This window comes from Triturus cristatus, chromosome 7, assembly GCF_964204655.1.
Source record: "Triturus cristatus chromosome 7, aTriCri1.1, whole genome shotgun sequence".
Lineage (NCBI taxonomy): Eukaryota > Metazoa > Chordata > Amphibia > Caudata > Salamandridae > Triturus > Triturus cristatus.
Window position 1 is genome coordinate 1040987080 of NC_140590.1, and position 22287 is coordinate 1041009366.

General features: G+C 43.2%; 1 protein-coding gene across 1 annotated transcript in view; it reads left to right on the top strand.

The window, feature by feature from the left end:
• Window positions 1–22287, top strand: part of LOC146811059 (sideroflexin-1) — a 291428-nt gene that overhangs the window by 91244 nt on the left and 177897 nt on the right. Inside the window, exon 2 of the mRNA XM_085618095.1 lies at window positions 5000–5081. The gene's annotated coding sequence lies outside the window, so the exon portion shown is untranslated. The remainder of the gene's footprint in view (window positions 1–4999; window positions 5082–22287) is intronic.

The following is a 22287-nucleotide window of genomic DNA, read 5'->3' on the forward strand; positions in this document are numbered from 1 at the left end:
ATGTAGCCATATGTATGTGTGTGTGTATGTATATATATATGTATATTTTTTTTTTCTTTTTTTGAAAAAAACAAAGGTTACTGGGACGTTATAATTAGGGAGTGGAATATAAAAACATTAGAAATTCACTGTAAAAAAAAACAAAGGTTACAGGGACGTTAGGCTCCGGTTTCACTCATACAAAACCAGAGATATTCAGCAGTTATAGTTAGGTGAGCTAACTATTCCTCTCGCCCCTGCAATGCACTGCTTATGACCTCACATATTACATCGCTCCTGGTCAGTGACATCACTGATGATATCTTAAATTACATCACTGACATCATTCAGTGACTATGAATGTTTAAAAAGATGAGTGTTATATATTATACCAAGGTGTATTGGTGAATCAGTGGGTGTTTGAGTGCCTGTATGGATGATTCAGTGGGTGCATGACTGACTGTATAAGTGAGTGATTAGGTGTCTCAGGGAAAGCATGGGTGAGGGACTGGTTGTGTGAATGTCTGTAACAGTTTGTCAGTTGGTGTCTGTGTCTGTATGGGTGTGTGAGTGGGTATGTGAGTGGCTGTATGGGTGATTGATTGGTTGTCTGAGTACCTGTATCAGTGTGTGTATGTGTGGCTGAGGGGGTGTGTGACTGCCTGTATGGATGAGCAAGTGGGTGAGCCAGTGGCTGTATGGGTTAGTTAGTGTGTCTGTATGAGGGACTGTATGGGTGAGTGAGTGTGTGTATGACTGTGTGGGTGAGGGGATGTGTCAGTGGTATATGGGTAACTAGGTATGTGAATGGCAGTATAGGTGAGTGATGGGGTATATTATTAACTGTATGGGTGAGTAAGTGAATGTGAGAGTGGCTGCATGGGTGAGTGTGTGCTCATCCGTGACTGTATAGGTGAGTGAGTATATGTTAGTATCTGTATGAGTAAGTGGGTGTTCGTGTAACTGTATGGGTGAGTAGGTGGATGTGCAGTTGATTGTACGTGAGTGAGTAGGTGTGCAAGTAGCTCTATGGGTGACCGACTCAGTGTGTGAGTGGCTGTATGGGTGTTTGAGTGGATATGTCAGTCGCTGTATTAGTGAGTAAGTGTATGAATGGCTGTATGGGTGAGTGAGGAGCTGTGTGTGTGTAGATCTATGAGTCAGTAAGTGGGTCTGTAAGTACCGGTATGGGTCTGTGAATGGATTTGTGAATGGTTGTGTGGGAGTGGGTGTATGAAATGTTCTATGCAGGTTTGAATGGGTGTGTTAGTGATTTTGTGGATGATGTAACCAGTGGTGTTATTTGAGATGTCATCAGTGATGTCACTGACCATGTCCTGAGTTATGTAATATGTAAGCTCATAAGCAGTGCATTATGGTGGCACGAGTTATAGTTAGCTCAGCTAACTAGAACTGCTGAATTTCACTGGTTTTCTATGAGTGAAACCTGACCCTAACTATAACATCCCTGTAACATTTGCGTTTTTTTCCAGTGAATTTCTATTTTTTTTTTTTTTAGTAGTAATGGCCTTTGCAGAGTGGTAGAGAAAGCGGGCGGGGCCTCTGAACAGCTCTCTGGAATTCCTCTGTGTAGGACTTACAAAAAGTAGGAGGAGGGCTTCTTGACTCCCAAGGTCCCTCAGCATCCAGGAGAACTTCATTCTCTAACCAGTAGTGCGCCAGGAGACACTTTTGCAGGATGGTGGAGAAAGGTGGCTTGGCCTCCGAAGACCTCTTAAGAATTCCGCTGTGTGGTACTTATAGAAGGTGACAGGAGGGGTTGTTCACTCCCAAGGAGCCTCAGCAGCCAAGGGGACTTCATCCCCAAACTAGCAGTGCACCAGGAGGCGTGTTTGCAGAGTGGTAGAGTAAGGAGGCGGACCACGAGGACTTCACAGCAATCCCGCACTATGGGACATACTGAAGGTTACAGGAGGGGTAGTAAGTGTTACATGGATGTCCTCCAAACTGTAGTGTGATCTGTACCCATTTCAGTAGTCATGCCAGAGTTGGTTAGCTTTAATGTGATCTTGGAGTTGAACATAGATTGCTTCTTCAATTATCTTGCTGATGAATGGTAGGTGAGTGATGGGCTGGTAGCTGGTGAGGTTGCCAGGGTAAAGTGTAGGTTTCTTTGAGTGGGAGGATCTGGGCTGTCATGAGAGCTTCTGGGAAGATGCCTTTAGTTAGGGAGACACTGACAGTGGTCAGTAGAGGCAAAAGAGGGTCCTCAAAGAGAAGGTTGATTAAGGATGAGGGGAATACATCATCTTCATAAGAATTGACTTTGAGGGAGTTGAATCTGCCATCAAGATCTGCAAGAGATGCGGCTTTGAAGGCTGACCATTGCTGGAGTCTGAGGGAAGGGGTGAGTGAAAGAGATGAAGTAGGTTTAGAATTGTTGATCTGTTGTTGGATCTTCTATATTTTTCCCACTGTAGAAGAGGTTGACGGCATTGCACTTTTCTGTGGAGTGAGGATGGGTAGGCCTGGGAGGGTGCTGATGTAGTTCTTGGTTGTCTTGAAGTGTTATGCTTCTGTTGGTGGCTTCATTAATGGTCTTCGTATAGTAGTTTGCTTTGGCTGATGTGATCAGCTTGCTGCATGTTGCACAGAGCAACTTCAATATAAAGGGATATACTTCAATGTTCTTTTCTGTCTGTGGGGAGATTATTTATTCTTAGCGAGTTGTTCAGAGTACTATGGAGCTGAATGTTTTGGCTTGCAGTTGCGTGTTGTAATTGGGGCATGAATATTTGCACAGTTTTCCAGAAGAGTTGACATTGCTTAGAAGGGTGTTCTCATCGGATATGGAGTTGCTATGGTGAGAAATGAGTTAAAGCATTAAGTTGTCTAGGGAGAATTATTTGAAGGATTGATGATTTGGTCTTCTCTTTTGGGTTGGTAGGATGTAGAGTAGGGCTATAAGGATGGCAAAGAGATCGATCTAGTCCAAGGGTACAGTGGTTTGCATTGGGTTGTTGGTCATGTTGAGAAGACCAGGGCAAGGATGTGGCCTTTGGAGTGTGTTGGTTTTTTGAGCATGTTTTGTTTGAAAGGTTGAAGTCACTCACCAGGGTGGTGTGGGCATGTCAAATAGGTGAGGTAGCGAAGGGATCTGAAAATTCATCACTGAAGTTCTTGTTCGGCCCGGAGGCCTGTAGGTGTGTTGAAAGGTGTTGGTCTGAGTTGCAGAGTGTGGGAAATGGCATATCGACAGCTCCATTAAGTGGAGTGTTACTTGCTTGCCTTTGGTGCAAGACCAGGAAGACCTAGGGATGGCACAGAGGCTTCCTCCATTCTAATGTGCCTGGTTTACATGAAGGAAGCTGTATTCTGAGGAAAGAAGGACATTTATCATATGCAGGATATTTGTGGTAAACCATGCTTCTTCGATGAAGAGGGCATCAAGACTGTAATAGATGATGATGTCTGGTTCGGGGAGTAATGTAGAGTGAGCATTAATGAGTTGAAATGTAAGCTCTATAGCTTGAGGATTTGTGGGTTGTGTACAAAGGTGGGTCTATGTGTTATGAGATTGCTATTTGTTTGGGTTATCTGGGTCTTAGTGTGATTGTGGGGATTGCCAATATGGGCTGCTGGGTGAGGCACATGCTTATATTTTACCTTGCTATTTTAGTTGAACAGGGGTCTGTCCCGAGGCCCTTTCTGGCTCTAACAGGACCAAACTGGCAACACTCTTGTCTGTGTACGCCCTTTGTCGGGAACATCTGGGCGATGGGGGCACTTTGAATAGTTGATTGAATTATGGAGAAGGCAGGACATCATGTCCCTTTCTGTGCAGCTGGGTAATGAGGAAATGAAGTCATCTTGTCTGACTTCTTCTTTTAAAGATGGGTATGGTGGGAAACCAGTGATGTCACTTCCTGTGCAGATGGATGATGATCACTTCCTGTGATCATGGGGCATATTGGGATTGTGTTGAGAGCTAGAGTAATGATCACTGAATTACATTTTCTCACAAAAAAAAGCAGAGTACAGTGCAGTAGTAGGTACATGGGTATTTCTATTTTTGTCATCTATAAAATCATTCTGCTTTTTTGAAGGAATTTAAAAAACTTTCAGTCAGAAATTGGTCATTGGTGCCTCCTTTATGTGGCTGGAGAGCCTTTGGTGTCTTTTATTTAAAAAATTAGTCCGACGGCCTTTTCAATGATGTTGCTATCTCTATCTTCCCATTGTTTCTCCTATTGTAATTCCCAGCAAGCTACAAGTTTGTAGAGCTTAGGAAGTGGCCACCAGGAGGTCAAGTAGGAGAGAGTATGTACGTCCACCTGGGGAATATTGGGAGTGTGAGAAAAGGAACCTGTCCTGTGCAGCTGGTGTCAACTTCAGTCATAGAGTCATGAGTTGATACATCCTGGAGGGACTGGCTCCTCTAGGCCAGGAATTGTGAATATACACAGTCTAGGCCGTAGACCCACCTACTTCCAGCTCACTGTCTTTAAAGGTGTTTGTGTGCTTGAAGGAAGAGATATCAAGGGTTAGGGTAGGGCCTTGTTCCTGGGGCTAAAGGAGCAGAGTTTTGGACGGGCCACTTGTGAACATGATCTCGCTTTTGGTGCTCATTAGGTTGAAGACCTTATGCTGACAATATGTGTGTTAGGCGTATCCAAGAACAGTACCAAAGTTCTGGATTGTTGATGACACATTCGTGGACCTGTGTTTTCTACATACATTTAAAAACGCCATTGAGACAAAATTATCTCCGCCTGTAGTTGATAGTTAAAAGTTTGAAACGCTTTTTAGAGTATGACACCACTCCTAATGGAAAGAGGAAAATGTAAATGTGTCTTGAAAAAAAAAAAACATTTTCACCTTGTTTTTTATTAAATTTGGGGTTATATTAGCCCGGCTAGCCCCTGCTGCTTAGTTCACGTTTTTGTAAGAAATTGCACTTGATTTTTCTGTTCAGGTTTTTCTGTTCTGTTCGTGAGCAAGGCACATGCTTCACTCAGTTGCATGGAAAATAATAATTGTACCTATTTTTTTGTTTCAGAAATAGGAGAAGGTCAAGTTAATCGGAAGCAGGAGTCTACTGTGAAAGTGTTTGCTGTTCCTTAATTACAGTAGAAGTCAAGGTAACGCTTGTATTTCTTGTTCACAACCTTGCAATTGCCATAAAAGCATTTTATTGGATACATTGTTTTAATGTATTGTTGCTTATGCATGTGATACCAGGCTGTCGGATAACATTGCATGGCTCTTAGCAGTTTCCTATGCTATGCGTTCAAGCAATACCTGCTACCTAGAATTGAGGCAATTGTAAAATCTGAACCTTCAGTTTGAAATAGCAACCAAATGATTCTTTAAAGTGAATATAACCTTTGTTTCAATTTTTTTCTTCGTTTTTTCAGTTCGATTTTGCAACTTGTAAAGCCTTTTTACACATCTGCACCCAGCAGAGGAGAGTGGATTTTCCCATTTCCAAATCACTCCAGTATAGAAGTCAAAGTTTGTTTTTCACAATCTGCTTGTTATCATTAAACTCCCTCATTTAATCCATTTTTATTTTGTCCTGAAAAATCGATTTAAATTCCAGGAGATTTCATTGCCCACTTACATGGTGCGCTGGACCAGTTTGAGCTACATTTAATTTCAGTGCTAGCTTGTTCCCGGGATCACTCTCCTGTGAAGGTCGTTGTCTGTAGCCCTTTCCTCTGAAACATTTCCATTTTTTTTTCTTGACTTGTTGGAGGGGCCAGACTGGACTTTTGTTTTAAAACATTGACGCTCAAAGTACAGCACAGATGTGACCTGCCGGTCGTCTCTTTTTTTTCCCCTAAATTTAATTTTATCTTTTTTTATGCTCTACTATAACACGTTTGATTCCTGTTAAGAACATGGCGGCTATCTTGTATGTTTACCTTGTCTTTTTAGGCATCCACGCAGTTTGCTGCTGTTTTAGTTGTGTCCGGGGGAGATCTGTGATGATTCAGATCTCCTGAAGGCAGTGTGCGGTCTCCATAATTCTTTCTTTAGTAAAGAGCAGAGCATGAGCACTCTGGGAGGCTCAGAGCATCAGCCGCAAATTGGCAGCTGCAGGTACACATTCTTGTAAAGGACATTAAAGCTCCAGTGGTGTGACAAAGAAAATTCATTCTGAGTAATATATATTATTACATATGTGAGCTGTCTGCTAACTGTAGGGAACTGTGCCTAACCCACCCCTGTACTCCCATTTCTTGTTATAAATTTCGGTGATTATTTGATGAGTAATGTTTTAAATCAATGACCGCAGGCAATTTGTTGTTTGATGCTTGATTTAAAAATGGTCATTGTACAGTTTTTGTTTATTAATAAATACCTTGGCCTAGGCTAAATGGTGGTCATGCAGCCACTGGGGCTGACTGGGAGAGATGAAGCAAGAGTCACAGACCTAGGGTGCAAAATGCAGAGAAGTCCTGAGAGGCAGAAATCCACAGGAGGAGGGAAAACTGGAATAGAGCCTGCAACCGGTCATCTTCCAGGCACTGCTCTTCTGTTGCGTTTAGCCAGACTCTTGTTAGAGGAGGAAAGCCCTGTGTGGCTGTTCCCAACAACTGAATGCTGGCCATCGTCCTCTTACCTGTTCCACTCTTAGACCCTTGTCTGTACCATTCTATTAGTTCCTGATTCCACAGCCCGGGCCTCTTCTATTTTGCCCTGTACCTTTTACGCTGATCTACCTTCAATGCCTTAGCACCTTTTGCCATTTTGTGTGCTTCTTGACATCCTGTGTCTATCATTTTATAATTCTGTCTTTCTCACTAATTTTATGTCCGTATCGAAGGCTCTTTAAAGAGGTGTGTCTTCAGCTCTTCCATACATAGCATAAGGGTAGGCGAGGTCTTGGTAGATATAGATTATTGCCCCAAATCCTGGGCGCGTCGATGGAGAAATATTGAATTTTCAAGTGTTGGAAATTGTGTGACTGGTTGAGGTGGATGAAACCATACTCAAGCAACAACCTCAGTTTGTGTCTGGGTGAAGTCTCAAGCAAACCCAATATTAACCTGTGCTTAGCCCCCTGGTAGCTTGGCACAAAGCAGTCAGGCTTAACTTCGATGCAATGTGTAAAGTATTTATGCACAATGCAAACAGTAATAAAGTGAAAACGCAGCAAGAACACCAATCTAAAAAAAGAGAGAAAATTAAATAAATAATTTGCCACCAAAATGATAAAAATGCAATGAGTAAAACAGGAGATACACAATTTTTTTTAAGTTTTATGGTAAAAGTGTGTCTAGAAGCACTAAGCGGCAACTGTGGTTATCTGATCGCACCAGACCTGGACAAAGTCACAAGTTCAGGTCGAACGCAATAGAGCGCGGTCTGGATAGAGGGACCAAGCAAGCTAGGCCTTCTGGACAAGAGTACCTTAAATCCTGGTTGCGAAGCATTGTTAACGCTCGTTTCGAGGATGTCGCGCAGCAGTGGCTACGAGGAGCTGTTGGTCTGTGATGCGAGGTCCTGTGTCATTTTCATTGAGGATGCTGTCGACAAGAGGCTTGCGGTGTAAATTCCTGCATCAAGAATGCATGGTACAACGGCGGTTCAGAAGAGGCTAAGGGCTGAGATGCACGTTCCTGCATTGGGATGAGTTGCACAGCTGTGGTTACGAAGCAGAGCTGCAAAGAGATGCGTTGCATTCGTTCTGCCCACATGACCACAGGTGGACTGGTAGAGCACATTCACACCCACTTCCAAGGGTCCAGGACTGGAGTGGTACTTCTTGTGGGATAGAACTCACAGAAGACATAGTCCAGATGATGGGTTCAGATTGGTTGGAGCCTTTTCTGTACTTGGGACTCTGATCAGGAGGCCAGCCAATAAGGGCTTCGAGCTCTTGAAAGTCATTCTGGTGGTCCTGGGTTAAAAATTCACACCCAGTCCTTTCCAGCAGGAGGGCAGCAGAGTAACACTCCTTCTTGCAGGGCAGCACAGCAATCCTTGCAGAGCAACCCAGCAGTCCTACTGAGTCTCCCGGAGGTGTATTGAAGAGTTGGGTCTGAGGGTCCATTATTTATATTTGGTGCCCACTTTGAAGTAGGAGAAAGTTCTGGAGGTTTCCACCCCCAGAAATGTTTGGGAGTTCCTGACTCCCTGACCTGTCCCTACTTGTCTGGGGTCACAATAGACTAGTGTCAAACCGTTAATGAATGTATTCAGACAGAGCCTTTGTGATGTGCAAGTGTAGCAGTTGACAGCTCCTCCCCCCCCACCCCCCCTCATCAAGTCACGTCAGAGGTGGTCCATCCTGCCAACACCTATGCTCCATTGTCTCACTATCTGGGAGCAATATATAAAGACCAACTGCCATCTACATCTAGTACTGTGACCCAGGAAACTGGCTGTATGTAGGCACCAAATGGGTGGGACAAGAAAATGCCAAAGTGGCATTTTCAGAATTGTAACTTAAAATGTGACTTTACCATTAAACATGGGTTTAAATGACAATTCTTTAGACACCAAACTCTCCATTCCCATCTGCTCCCACTTGAAATATATCACTTCTTAAATGTAATAAGTGGACCCAATTGTTTCCTATGGGAGAGGTAGGCTTTGCAGTATTAAGAGTTTTTCACTACAAGGACATGTAAAAGTTAAACGTACATGTCCAACTTTTTAAATACACTGTACCCTGCTCTTTGGGCTGTTTACGGCTTACCCTGTGGGTGACTTATTTGTATTAAAAAGGAAGGTTTATGCTTGGCGAAAGGTTTATTTTGCCAGGTCCAAATGGCAGATTACACTGCACACACAGGCTGCATTAACAGGCCTAAGAAATGTTTAAAGAGCTAATTAGGTGGGTGGCACAATCAGTGCTGCAGGCCCACTAGTAGCATCCCCTGGGTACATGTAGTACCACCTTACTAGGGACTTACAAGTAAATTAAATGTGCCAATTATTTGTAAGCCAGTTTCACCATGTTTAAAGGAGAGAGCACATGCACGATCGCACTGGTTAGCAGTGGTAAAGTGGAAAGTCCTAACACCAACAACAGCTCAGCAAAAATGGATGAATAAGGCAAAAACTTTGGGAGAAGACCGCCCTAAGGCTGACCGGTCTAACACCCAGGTATTCGAAAACTTGTGTTTTTGGGTTTGTCTCTTTTTGGTAAGTGTTTCGTACAATACTCAGACAACATATTCACATTTATTTTAGTGAGAACAGATGCACAACATCTTCGATGTAGCCTTTGAGGTTCTTTCAGATTTGTCAAATGGGCTGGTTAATATGTTTTTTAACAGGGAATTAGTTTTGTTAGATTAAAAAAAAAAATTATTAAATGCTACTTCTTTAACAAGTAGACAAGATATGTCCTCCCTTTTTTCTTTGCCACATACTTTAAACAATTTAACAGCTAGCCGCCAATCTAAAAAGTATATTAGTTTTATGAAAATGAGCCTTCCCTTGTGAAACTAGCTGAGCTCACAGACAGACAACACCGACTGGTGTCAGATTATTTTCGGAGTTTCACAAAAGATTCATTACTGTCACTTGAGCATTAACCCGAAATGCACGGCCAGTGTTTCAACACCTAGTTTTAAAGCGTCTTCTATTTTACAATGCACCATATGATATTCTTCCTCAGGCTCCAATAATGGTTCCCTCTGCAGGCAAAAGGTCTAAGCACTCCCCTAGACTGCTAGCTATTCTTTCCATCTTCCTGTGAGAGATCATCGGCATCTGTTCAGGTGGAGAGACGAGAGCTCCTCGCTGGTTGGTGGTGTAGGTTGTGCCAGTCAGCTGGAGCCACACCCTCTCATATACATGGGTCTATGCTGTGGCTGCTCACGATAACAAGACATCATTTTCATGCTATTTCAGCTCCTTCTCAAACATGACTGTCAACCTTATTTACCATAATGAACTTATTGTGCAGCATACGCACATTTATATTTTGCCATTTTTAGCCACCCCTCTTTCATTCAGAGAAAAAGAAAATGTGACTAGTGCAAATTTGACCTTGGCAGGCACCTTTTTATTATCTGTTTAAGATATTTAACCTGCAACTCATCAAACAGAAACTGGCTTTATAGTTGCCATTTGCAATATTGGTGCTTTTCTGTCAAAGTAGTGCATAGCTATTTCAAGAAAGGATTGTAGTGCCAAAGACTAAATTAGGATTCATCAAACCTTGTGTACTATTTTAAATGATAGAAAATGACCCAGTGAAAAAGGTTCTCATCATTTGAACCATTATCTCTGTTCCACCCTGATGGGTACAAGGGAGATGCATCACTATTAATAAATCCTTACATTGTTTAGAGGTAGGTAAATATTTGTTATATATCACATTATAATGCCCATGGGAAAATATCAAAAGAATATAAGTGTACACAAGGATTGGTGAAGGTGAACTTTGGGAGCATTTCCAACTCTTAACCTTTTTTGAATGTTTTATTTAATCAACTAAGGAAGAAGATGTGGTATAGTGACTAAGTCAACATGGGGACCCGGTTTTGAATCCAGCTTGGCAACTGACCTAAAATTGTGCAGTTCACTTAACCTCTGATGATGCCTTAAGACTTTGCTTGATGTGTGGAGTCTTGCTTCGGCTTCCATCACTCCTCATAATATACAACTTACCACATAAGTCTGTGCTATAACAATATAAACACATATGTTTTTACATTGTGAAGTTATCCTGCTCTGTGACCGAGCCTTCCTTTTGAGGTCTTTGTGTACCCCCCTCATTCTGTGACATTCAGATAGAAGTCATGTATAATATTCTTTATCCCAGTTCACGTGTCACACTTGTAACAGTCTACTTCTTGATGTCTGTGGGAGCACTTTCTTGTGTTTATTAGGAGATTCCCCATGCAAATCTTCTTGTTTATTTAATTTATTTATTTGAAGGTTTTATATAGCGCGAACAAGGCCCTTGCGGGTATCAGCGATTTACAAGGAAGATGTTGGACACAGGTGCATGCATAGTAAAAATAGTAATATACGTGATTCCGATAACAGGGGATCATTAATAAAGACTAATACTTATATTACAGTGGAAAGTACATAATTCAAGTGAGTTTCGCCATGAGAATCGCTTTCTTTTCTTTTTTGAAGTAGGCAGTGGAAGGGTTCAGTCTTGTTTCTGTAGGCAAAGCATTCCAAATCCTAGGAGCCATTCCCGTGAAGGTCCGGTTGTACGTTTTCTTCTTGGCAAATCGTTGTGGTTTCAGCAGAAGATTCCTGGAGCTCCTAGAGGACCTATTACCAGCGGAGAGCACCAGTTTCTGATCTAGATAGCTCGGAGTGTTGTGATGTATGGCCTTGTGTGTCATACATGCAATTTTCAAATGAATTCTAGCTTCGAACGGTAGCCAGTTGAGGGCTCTAAGGTCTGGGGAGATGTGAGTGTTTCTTTTAGAACCTGTGATGAGTCTTGCGGCTGAGTTGATAGCGGCTCTTAGCGGGACTGTCATCGATCTGGGGAGGCCGCATAGTGCTACAGCCCCATATTCCACTCTTGGGATTACTAGGGCTTGAACTGCTAGTTTGAAGTCCGTTGCTGGCAGGAAGGGTTTCAGTCTTCTTAAGGTGTTCATGTGGAAATTTGCACCTTTTGTGGAGGCACTGATATGTTTCTGCATCTTTATGTTTCTGTCCAGTGTCCCACCCAATGATTTCGCTGATTCGACAATGAACAGTTGTCCTTTGAGTGCTGTTACGTGCTTCATCCAGTCAAGGATGTTAAGAGGAATTCCGTTTTGAGGGAATTTAGTTTCAAATGGTTTTCGGCCAACCATGCTTGAGTTTTGTTGTAGCGTTGAGTTGAGAGAGTTGATATCCTCAAGTGAGTGAATCTTGATGTAGAGTTGGGTGTCGTCTGCATAGATGTGAAAATGGACATTGGAGAGACTGAGAAGTTCGGTGAGAGGCTACATGAAGAGGTTGCAAAGTGTGGGTGAAAGGGAACAGGCTTGCGATACTCCTAACGTGACTGGGACAGGGTTAGACAAGGATTGATTGAGCTTGATTCTTTGAGATCTATTTTGGAGGAAAGCGGTAAACCATGAAAGCACAGATCCAGATAGTCCCATTCTGTGCTTTAGGAGCTCTAGCAGGTTGTCGTGTTTGATGGTGTCAAATGCAGATGAAAGGTCAAGTAAGATAAGTAAGCAGGCTTCGTTTTGCTCAAGGATTTTTAATGCATCGTCTATTATGTAGGTCATGGCTGAATCTGTACTATGACCTGCCCGGAAGCCTGATTGGTATTGGTTGAGCAGGTTGAATTGTTCAATATGATTGATAAGCTGTATGTGAACACATTTTTCTAAGAGCTTGGCTAGGGTGGGGATGTTGGATATTGGACGATAGTTATTTAAGTCCGATGGGTCAGCTGTTGTTTTTTTAGGATAGGGGCTACCTGAGCAGTTTCCAGGATTTCTGGGATGGTTCCTTGATGGAGGGAGGTGTTGATAATCTTGGTCCATAATGGTAGTAGCAGTTCACTGAAATCTTTTAAGTAGTTAGCAGGAAGCGGGTCAGTGAAGTGACTGATGGGATTCAAGGTGGTTAGCGTTTTTAGTATAGTGTCTTCACTGTAAGAGTTGAAGGTAGACCGGAAAGCGTTGTTTTTTAAGGTTGAATTTTGTGGAGCCTTTGACTGTGTTCCCTGTCTGGGGCCCTGAGGAGTTCTTCTGCGTGTCCGTAAGGGTTAAAAGGTCATTAAGCAAGTCGGTTTTTATGGTTTCTGACTTCATAATGAAATATGAGGCAAATCCCTCACAATTGGGTAAGGTCTCTGGGATAGCCTTGGGGTGGGTGAGTATACTCTTGGTTTGGGCTTTGATTAGATCGAATAGTTTTTTGGGGCGGTTCTTGGCTTGGTCTAGTTGAGTACTGAAGAAGTCTGTTTTAGATCTTCTGATCATACTAAAGTAGGAGTTTCTAGTAGTTCTTAGTAATTTGAGGTGGTCAGAGGACGGTGCAGATCTCCATCGACGTTCAATTGCTCTTAGTGATCGCCTGTCTTCATTTAGTCTATCGTCTTTCCAGGGTTGTGAGTCTTTTGTGGTGGTTCTTTTCAATTGTAAGGGAGCTATTTCGTCTAATAAGTTGTTCATGGAGTGGAAATAGTGGTTGGTCAGACAATGTACATCGGCTAGGTCTTCCGGATTAGAGGTTACAAGTAGGTTGGGATCGACGTTTTTAAGGTTCCACTTCCAGATCTTTGTTCTTGGGGGCGGTGTCGAAAGCCGTTTAACTGATTCCATGATATGGAAAGTGATGATGTGATGGTCAGACCAATCGCACGGTAGGATTGAGTCAAGCTGAATGGAGTTAGCTTTGGAGGTTACTAGGTTGAGGGTTGAGCCTTTATCGTGTGTAGCGCTGTTACAAATTTGGCTAAGATTTAGGTCTAAGAAGAGAGCTTTGAGGCTATTGACCCCTGGGTCATTTTGGTCCTACCAGTGTAAGTTGAAGTCCCCAAGAATATTTGCATTATTTGTTGGCCGTCATTTGCAGCAAGAGCATCCATGGGGTGTTCTCTGAATAAGAGGTTATCTCCTAGAGGGTGGTAAAATGTGTGCAGAGAGCATATGTTTGTTATTACTAGAGATATTTACACAAAGGTATTCACAGGAGGGCGGTGCCGGGGCATTGGAATTGGTCACTGTTAGATTGCTCTGGTGTATGCATGCAATTCCACCACCCAATCTATCAATTCTGTCTAGTCTCGTGATTTCATAGTTTGGGGGTACTAGTATGTCCAGGATGGGCGTAGATGATTCATTTAGCCATGTTTCAGTCAGGATTAAAATGTCTGGTTCGTTAGCGAGTAAAAGGTCCGCTATATTGGTTGCATGCTTAGATGCTGATGCTGATTAGTGCCAATTGGGTCTGAACTGGGTGTATGAGTAGGTGTAGGGAGGGACATATGGGTATTATGACTTGAGGAGTCAGATCAGGAGTTTGTATTTGAGCCGTGATAACGATTGGCTGGGGGGGAAGGGTGTTCTTATAACTTTGTCCTTGATGAGGGGAAACATGTTATCTAGCAGGTTTAGGTTGCGGTCCGATTGTAGCTGCTGCTTTATAGACTGGGGAGGGGAGGATAGATAGCGTAAGTCCATGTGCTGTTTTCCTTGTGGCGTTAACCGAGAGTAGAGCGAGAAAGGCTTTTCTCCATTGAGTTCTTCTTTTAGTGTAGAAGATGATGTCATTAGTAATATGTCCTTTGTTAATTGAGAAGTAGGAATCCGAGATTGGGGTTTCTGGGTGAGATTTTAGAATGTTGTGTTTAAATCCTTTAGCTACTTTTTTTGTAAGGTTGGGGGGTAGATAATGGAGTAAGTGTGGATGCCAGTGCGCTCCATAGTGCAGGATTCAGCTTGCGAGAGGGGGAAGGTCTGGGAGGGGTTATATGCGGTGGTTTGCCTTTAGAATATGAGTCGGCACTAGGCCTGACGACCGGGTTAACGGGAGCCTTTGTTTATTATGTGTCTAGTTGTTTTTAATAAGAGAAGACACCTTTTCAATAAGGCTTCAGTGCTTTCCTTTCAGTGTGTCAGACAATCACGCATACACAAGACTTGCTTGGAACAAACCATCTTGCAGACATCCAATGCTCGCAGGTGTAGTGAATGTTCTCGAAGCTCCATCAGTACTTAGTGTCTGAGTGGAAATTATTGGCAAATCCAATAGACCTGGCTGTAATGTGCTGAAGCATGAAAATGAAGACCTGCACAAATGCTGTTTGCCAGTATGTCTGGGTTTAATGTGCTAATGCATGCAAATTGTACTCTCATATTGGCTCTGAGGATGTTTCTACTCACATCGCATGACCTGGTAGCTCCAGCACTGCGGCTTGAAGTACTAGCCCCCTGAAGATCAGGTGTAGTTGCGCCCCTAGTGCTGACGGAGGCTTTTTTTCTGCATACTGAAATGCAATGATAGGACTCATAGCAAGGGTTGTCGTCACATCTTATTACAGTGCACCTCGGGGAAAGGATGACATTGCGCGTTCTTTTATGGAAATTGAAAGGGGACTGCTGTAGGGCTGCTGTTGCCTGTGTCATGGTGTCGGCGGAATGCTTGGGACACGCTCTGGAGTATTAACCGGCACCGGGTCTGACTTGAGAGGCATACAGAACCAGATCTCAGCTGGCCCTGGCTCTGTTTAGCACGGGTACTACCACATTTGTCAAAAGAAAAGCATCTTGTAGACCTATTCCAGTAGCTCAGGCTTTATAGCGTGGATAGAAATTAATTTCTTCACAACAGAATGAACTCAATGTTTATATTGAAATGAGTGATTATAGTTTTTTTTGGGGTTTTTTCAAACCATTTTTATTGAACAATTTGCAAAGTGTGACAGTTGCATTCTGTTTGTATGACATGATGACACAATTCCTTTGGTATACAGATATTCATTCACGTACGTCTCACAGTACAGACCCCATAGCTTCATCTCCTGCGTCCACATGTCTCTACTGGATACATATATTATTTAATCGTCCATCATAGATTGCTTATACACTGACAGCAGATTCCGAATCGTCCAGTGGGGCGGGGGGTTCACATATATTGCCCCGGTAGGCGTTCCAATCTCCCCAGATCTTCTCCCACTTTTTTGGACACCCCCGATGGATATATACTGACTTTTCCGCCGTCATCGCCATGTCCATGTCTTTACACCATTGATCATGTGTGGGGCTAGCTCTGGACCCCCAGCGTTGTGCAATGTTGCGTTTCGCTATTGTCATGCCCAGAGTTACCCAATCCTGACCAACCGTGCTGAGATCTGTTGGTTCCCAGATATTGAGCTGGCAGCACCTCGGGGTTGGGAGTGTGGTAATGTGTGACCTGGGAGAGAGTCCGCATTACCGCCATCCAGTAATACACTATTTTGGGGCAGAGCCAGATAGTATGGTAGAATTATAGGTTTTTAATTTTAACATGTACAGTAGACAATAGGTCTCTTGTGTGCAGACAGTACATAAAGTGTGATATTTGAAACAGAAGTTTGTAATGTTTTTAACCTTTGAACAGTAAGTCACTGTAAACTGGGGAATCTTATTTTTGAAACGGCACATTGGCAATAGGGTTCTACATGTGTATATTTCTACATGTGTCCGTGAAATCCTGCTGGATGGTACAACAGTCCTGTTATTCTCTTATGACGTGAGAACAAAGATACCGAAGTAGATATTAGGTTTTGAATTTGCATACCCAGCTGTTGTTTAGAACGGAAAGCTGTCAGTACGATGCACACGCGGAAACCTATGCTAATGCTGAAGGGCAAAAGAGAAGGAGCTTGTGCAACAAGGCGGTAAAAAGCTTTGACGCTGCCAGGGTTGAACATTTCCAGGAGGATTCTCGGAATCCAGACTTCTGAGCAGAATAAGAACACGAACAGCTAACGGAGATTTTTTATAGTTATATAAGGATTCTAGGTCACAAGGAATGTCCTATTAATACCACACTTGTGGCGGGATCAGGGCAGAAGGGCAGGCTGCCATATTGATGCCCCCAATTTGTTGATTCAGAAGGTCACATAAAAAGAACACACTTGATAACTTTTGAGTGTCAAGCGCAGTATGAGTTGACTTGTGTTCAAGAGGGCTATATGATTATTGAACAGCACAAGGAGACTTGCATAGAGAAAATGCCACTTTTAGGAGTGCCCCTGATATATTGGCTGACCTGTCCACTTATAAATATATTTCAAAAGTGTGAAGAGGGGCCGGGTCCTCGAGCCCAGAGCTACCTAGGAGGAACTCGCCCTCATACGAATCCCCCCACGACCTCCCAAAAAAACCAAAAAAAAACAAAGGGTTGCATAGGCTGTCGTAGATGTCCATGAGTATTTTGACACCCATTAATGGACATCGACTGCTTACAGCCTCAAAAAAGAAGCTGAAAAGTCACGTTGTGCAGTGGTTTCCAGCTTGTCTTCCCTGCCACCATGTGATTTTGGCTCCTCACTCGGGCACCCAGTGAAGGGGATACACAGTGGCACTGTTCGAGTTAGATGGTCTGTATTGGTCACTGGGCTGAGTGACACTGTTAAATCTGGCTTGCATCTGATTTCCAGTAGTGCCACCGGGCTTTGCCACACCGCACTAGATCCCTTCCGTTGTCTATCCCACCAGCGTTTAACTGCAACTTGGCAAGGGAATGGCCCTTGAATTTTTAACTTCGATCCATAACTTTTGAACTAAACCATTGACTATCATTTCTCGAATCCCCTGTTTTTCTGTTATATTGTTTCCACATTTGTGAATCCATTTGAACTACCACAGTCAGATAGACGTCCATCCCTTCTAGCTGGGAGGTTATCAGTGCCTGTTTCTGACAACTCCCACAAACTACTCTAGAACGCTGCTTGATAATCATGAGCCTAGCTCCTTGCACGCTGTTTCGAATAATAATTGATATCTCTTCTGCACATGTCATACGGATGGATTGTACTTGATGCCTTGGATCTCAGGGTCCATTTGTTTTCTTTCAGTATTTCAGAGATTCTGGGAAGCAAGAGTCCACTCTTTCTAACCTTCAAGGATCGGCCAACAAAAGTTCTTACACTTCAAAGGATGTCAGCCATCTCATTTTTCCATCCCTGTATTCATTTTGTGGTAAATGTTCCTTTCAGATTCAAGCCCCAAGCCTCTCTCTATCCAGGGTCAGTTCATGGCAATACCTGGATGTCTAGATAGTTAGCACCTGCCCTGTGGTCCTGCTATCTGACTGGAAGTTTTTCAGGATTGCCCACAAGACTATACTATGATACCTGCCTCCAGACCATAGAGTTACAACATTGTGCTTCCCATAGTCTGGACACTCTCAAGAATTTGTCCCAACTCCATCGCTCCTGTGCCAAGCTTGATGAATTGGTGCTTTTGCTAAAGTCCCACTCTGGCTAAAGTTGGGAAAGACGAGACTGGCTCGAGACAAAGGTCTGGATCTGACTTGGCTCTGGGGCCCAACTGAACGATAAGTCATGGCTCTTTCCCCCTCTATTATGCATCTGTTTAATAGAAAAAACAGCACTGTCCTGCATAACGAAAGAGAGATGCTGTAACACAATATGAAGAAAAAGAAATTAAGAACTGTCTTTTTTTACTTCTTACACAGAAAATTGCAGTTTATTTAAATACCGAGCTAGAAAGGGAAAATACGTAAGATAGACAAATGGAAATTTCTGTTGCTCATGCTTTGTCTCCAAGATCCAGTCCATAACAAGGAATTTGCTCTGACCTCTCTGTCCCTATGAATTTCGTAGCTTGCCCACCTCTCTGGGCGAATATACTTTGGTGGGGGAATGGATTACCTGACCTCTTTAGGCTACAGCCAGCACTTTGACTGCTGCCAATCTACATACTTCAGCAACCTGAATGTTGTTTTTAAACCTGCCTTGCCCGATGCCCATTTGCGTCTCAGAATAGATCCACTGCTCTTTTAAAAGAGTTGCAAGTGAATCAACAAGACTTTTTGTACAAAAATGGTTACATAGTTCCCCTCTGCGTATGTATGTGTGATGAAAAAATTATGCCAAATTAGGTTAATTCTTTCTTGAAAATTATGCCAAATCTCCTTTCATGATGTGAAAATGCCCCATACACTACTCAGCTCATTTTTCGTCTGTGCAATTCCCAACAGAAATGAATATTTTTCCCTGAATTATTTTAGATTTTTAGATCATCTTGCCTTACCTGCCCCATGTATTGGATGCACAATTTCTAGAATTAAGGTTCTTCTAGCTTCAGAAAATCCTTCTGTATCTCGGAAAATTATTATGGGTAAGGAGCTGCGAGCTGCCTCACTCTGCTTTGCAGTAACAAACGTCAATGTCTCAACAGGTAGTTCTTCTAGCCAATTTGGCAAAATGTGAAATCCATTATGAAAGAACAGAAATGGGGAGACAACAATTTTTCAAAATGCTGTCTGTATTAGAATCTTTTACTAACAATTGTATTAGTTTTAATAGCTCTATTACATTGTTCGCAGGTGTAATCCACGAAATAGTGCACACAAAGTGCTTGTGTGAGAGTGAACGGCGCAAGTGAGACATGTGACAAAGTGCAAAAAACAACGAGAAAGGCGCAAACTTTTAAAATGGATACATATCGAGATCAGTGAAACCATACTCGATTTAGATCATGTTAAGAACCAAAGGACGCCAAGGAGTACGCTGAGTAGTCGACGGCATTTCGACCTGTTCAAATTAAGGTCCTCATTAGGACAGGAATACACATTAGTCAGTCAGTGCTGTGTATAGAAGTTAGATTTGAGATGAGAATAGAGTCTGGGACATGGAGGAGAAGGAAAGGTGATAGGGAAAGTGATTACACTACCTGTACATCAACATGATACACCAACTCCATTCTTTTTAAAATCAATATAGTTGTTGTACCATCAACTTGGGAACACATAGCTGTGTTTGTCAAGGACTGCACCTGTGGACTAGTGTGCACAGTGGTGCAACTGTATTGAATTTCTGAAAGGAGAAGAAGGGGAGGTGTTTTAGGAAATTGGGATGGGACACGGCAGAACAGTACTAATTAAGGGGAATAGAATAAGGATGCCCCATGAGTGAAAGGACCCAGATCACAAGGGCTTACCCATAGTGATTGATCAGGACATATTTTGGGTGCGTCCATGCAGGAAAGCAAGCATATAGCCTCTGTTAGAAATCATCAAGTGTTGTCTGTCAATTACAACTGAAAAAGATGAATTAGTGGGCTCAGTTGGGCCATATTAAAAACTGTCAAGGTTTAAAAGCACAACCGCATCCTTGGCGTCGCTGGAATAGAAAGCACTGCCGGAGGCGTGGTCATACACATGCAGAAGAAATGAACTAGAGCGTGTCAGTGGGCTCAATGAGGTCCTATTTGAAACTAACAGCTTCCAGAGTTAAAGGTGCGACCCTATGATTGCCGCTGCCAAGATGGAGAACGCTATGGGTAGTGCTGTCGGTAACGTGGCTGTGTGTATAAAAAATTAATTTTAACCCTTCAATGAGAACATTGCGGCCGTATTAGAATATGCTGCCAAAGTTTAAAATGCCACTGTATCATTAATGCTGTTGGGAAGAAATGCGCTATTGGTGGCAAGGTCATCCGTATGTGGGAACAGTTCAGCCCGAACTGCCAGGCCAGGTCCTCCCTGGTTCGGAAAATAAGAATCCTGGGACCGGTTTTGGGGTATCACCCCTCATCAGCAGTGTAAGGGCACTCTATATAGTTGTCAATGCAATGTATTGACCAAAGTGTAGTGATCAGACAATGTTGTGGTAAAGATTTAGTATGGGTGTACCCTAAAGACTTGTATTTTTAATTTAACTGATTTAGGCCCTCATGTTCCATATTTCTTCGTTTTAAATATATTCTTTTTACTTTGAAACAATGAAGCAACAGGAAATCAATACATGATCCAATAAGAGTGCACAACCCATCAAGCATCAGGTTTTTGATGGGGCCAAATGGTTGGTCAAAGTACACAGGAGATGGGCTGCATAATGGAAAGTGGAGTCCCCCATCTAAATTGAGAGCATGGATGGGGCACTGTGAGGTTTATTGGTAAAACTAGATTTTGAAGATGAGGATTAAGTGGTGCAGTATAAGTATATGGGATGTCTGGAGGAGAGGGCCTTGGAGAGTTAGTGCAAGCACAAGTAAGTGGATACAGTCTCCTCTCTTCAAGGTAATTGTGAGACTTCATTTGCAGAGCATGTGTTAACATATTCTCTTGTCTTTGCTGTGCAAGTTTTCAAGTAGTCAGCAAGAGAAGTCCCTGAGGATTTCAAATGTGATTGTAGGAAATCCCTGTTTGTCATGTCACTTCCAATGCAGTGCTGTTAGCATATAGACACCATGGAGGGCAGAAGGGTGGATCAGTGGTCTTCCAGCTAGCCATAACGTTTTGAAGCGCTTTTGTCGTGAGCGGAACAAGATGTTTTATTATGCTGCTGACAATGAGTGGATTTGGACTAAGAGTTTGGATTAGATGTTCCTTCACGTGTTGGGTCGATTTTGGACATTAATTTTGTCGATTTCAGAATGCAATGAGTTCTAATACTTATGAAGAACAGCCTGTGCTAAATGGCAGTGTTAGTTATACTGCAGTACCACCAAACGTTGTTGTTCAGCAGGCCAGCACAACTCCCAGTGAATGATGTAATGGATTGATTGCACGAGGTATGCAGATTTAGAGCAGTGATGGGCTCTTTGCCAGATTTCTCCTCATTTGTTTTCTTGACGGAGGTTAAATAAGAGTAGCCATAGCCAGGCATCTAGCTGAACGAGGCAGCACAAAGTGCCATTTCTCTTGGTATCTCATATCATTGAGCTTTTCAGTCAGAGAGCTAGGGGTGGTTGGTTTACAAGTGTAAAGTTACTTTGTCTGATGTCTGTTTGTTTTGAAGTTTTACTGAGCATGAACCTTTGAGTGCCTGGGACAGGGCTATGAATGCCTGTTTTCAGGGTTGTCTTAAGTTGATGTGCTTTTTAAATTTAGGGTGCTGCTTGATGCAGAAAAAAAACTTTATCCGTCCACCAGGTCTTAATCGGGTGGTGTGTAGTTTTGCATTCGCTGTTGAACCACAGTGATTTGGTAAACCACTCTGATTTAGTTTGACCTAGACATTTAGAGAAGATATTTATTTAGTGTGGAGAAGAGATACACAGTTTGCTCTCCGATCTCTTGGTATTGTCATAGTGGAACGGAATTAGTGAGAGAGGCCTGACGTTTGGCTCAGATGGACTTCAAAGTCAACTGGCCAGTGGTAGGCACGAACATGGGCCATTCTAAATGCATCTTGAGTTGCTTTGGGAATTAAGGGGCCTATTACGATGCCCACCACCGTACCAGGAAACTTGTCCAGCCGCCACAGGTGCGGCGGTCCCGCCATTGGTATTAGGATGCCACCGCCATGGTTGCAGTGGCATCCCGCATATATTGCATTGTGGCGGGTGATGCTGTAAGCAGCACCTGCCACCATGCAAAATATGGCAGGCTCCGCGCGGTGCACTTTGCATGCAAATGGTGGGGGGTACCATGGGTACCCTCCAAGTGCGCCCCCAACCCCTGGGGGCCCGCAACGGGCCCCCGAAAGTGAACGCCGCCTGGCTCTCCATGGCAAGGTTTCCGCCATGGAAAGCCCTGCACCGCCGCCCATCCTAATATGGATGGCGGTGTCTTGTAGACACCGCCACCATATTGGAGCCCTTTTCCGCCCAGTAGCCATCGTAATTTGGTGGGGGGGAAATGGTAGGCGGGCGGTGGAAAATGGCGGGCGGATCGCCACCGCTAGACGGGCGGTGGCGATCCGCCCGCCATCCTAATAGACCCCTT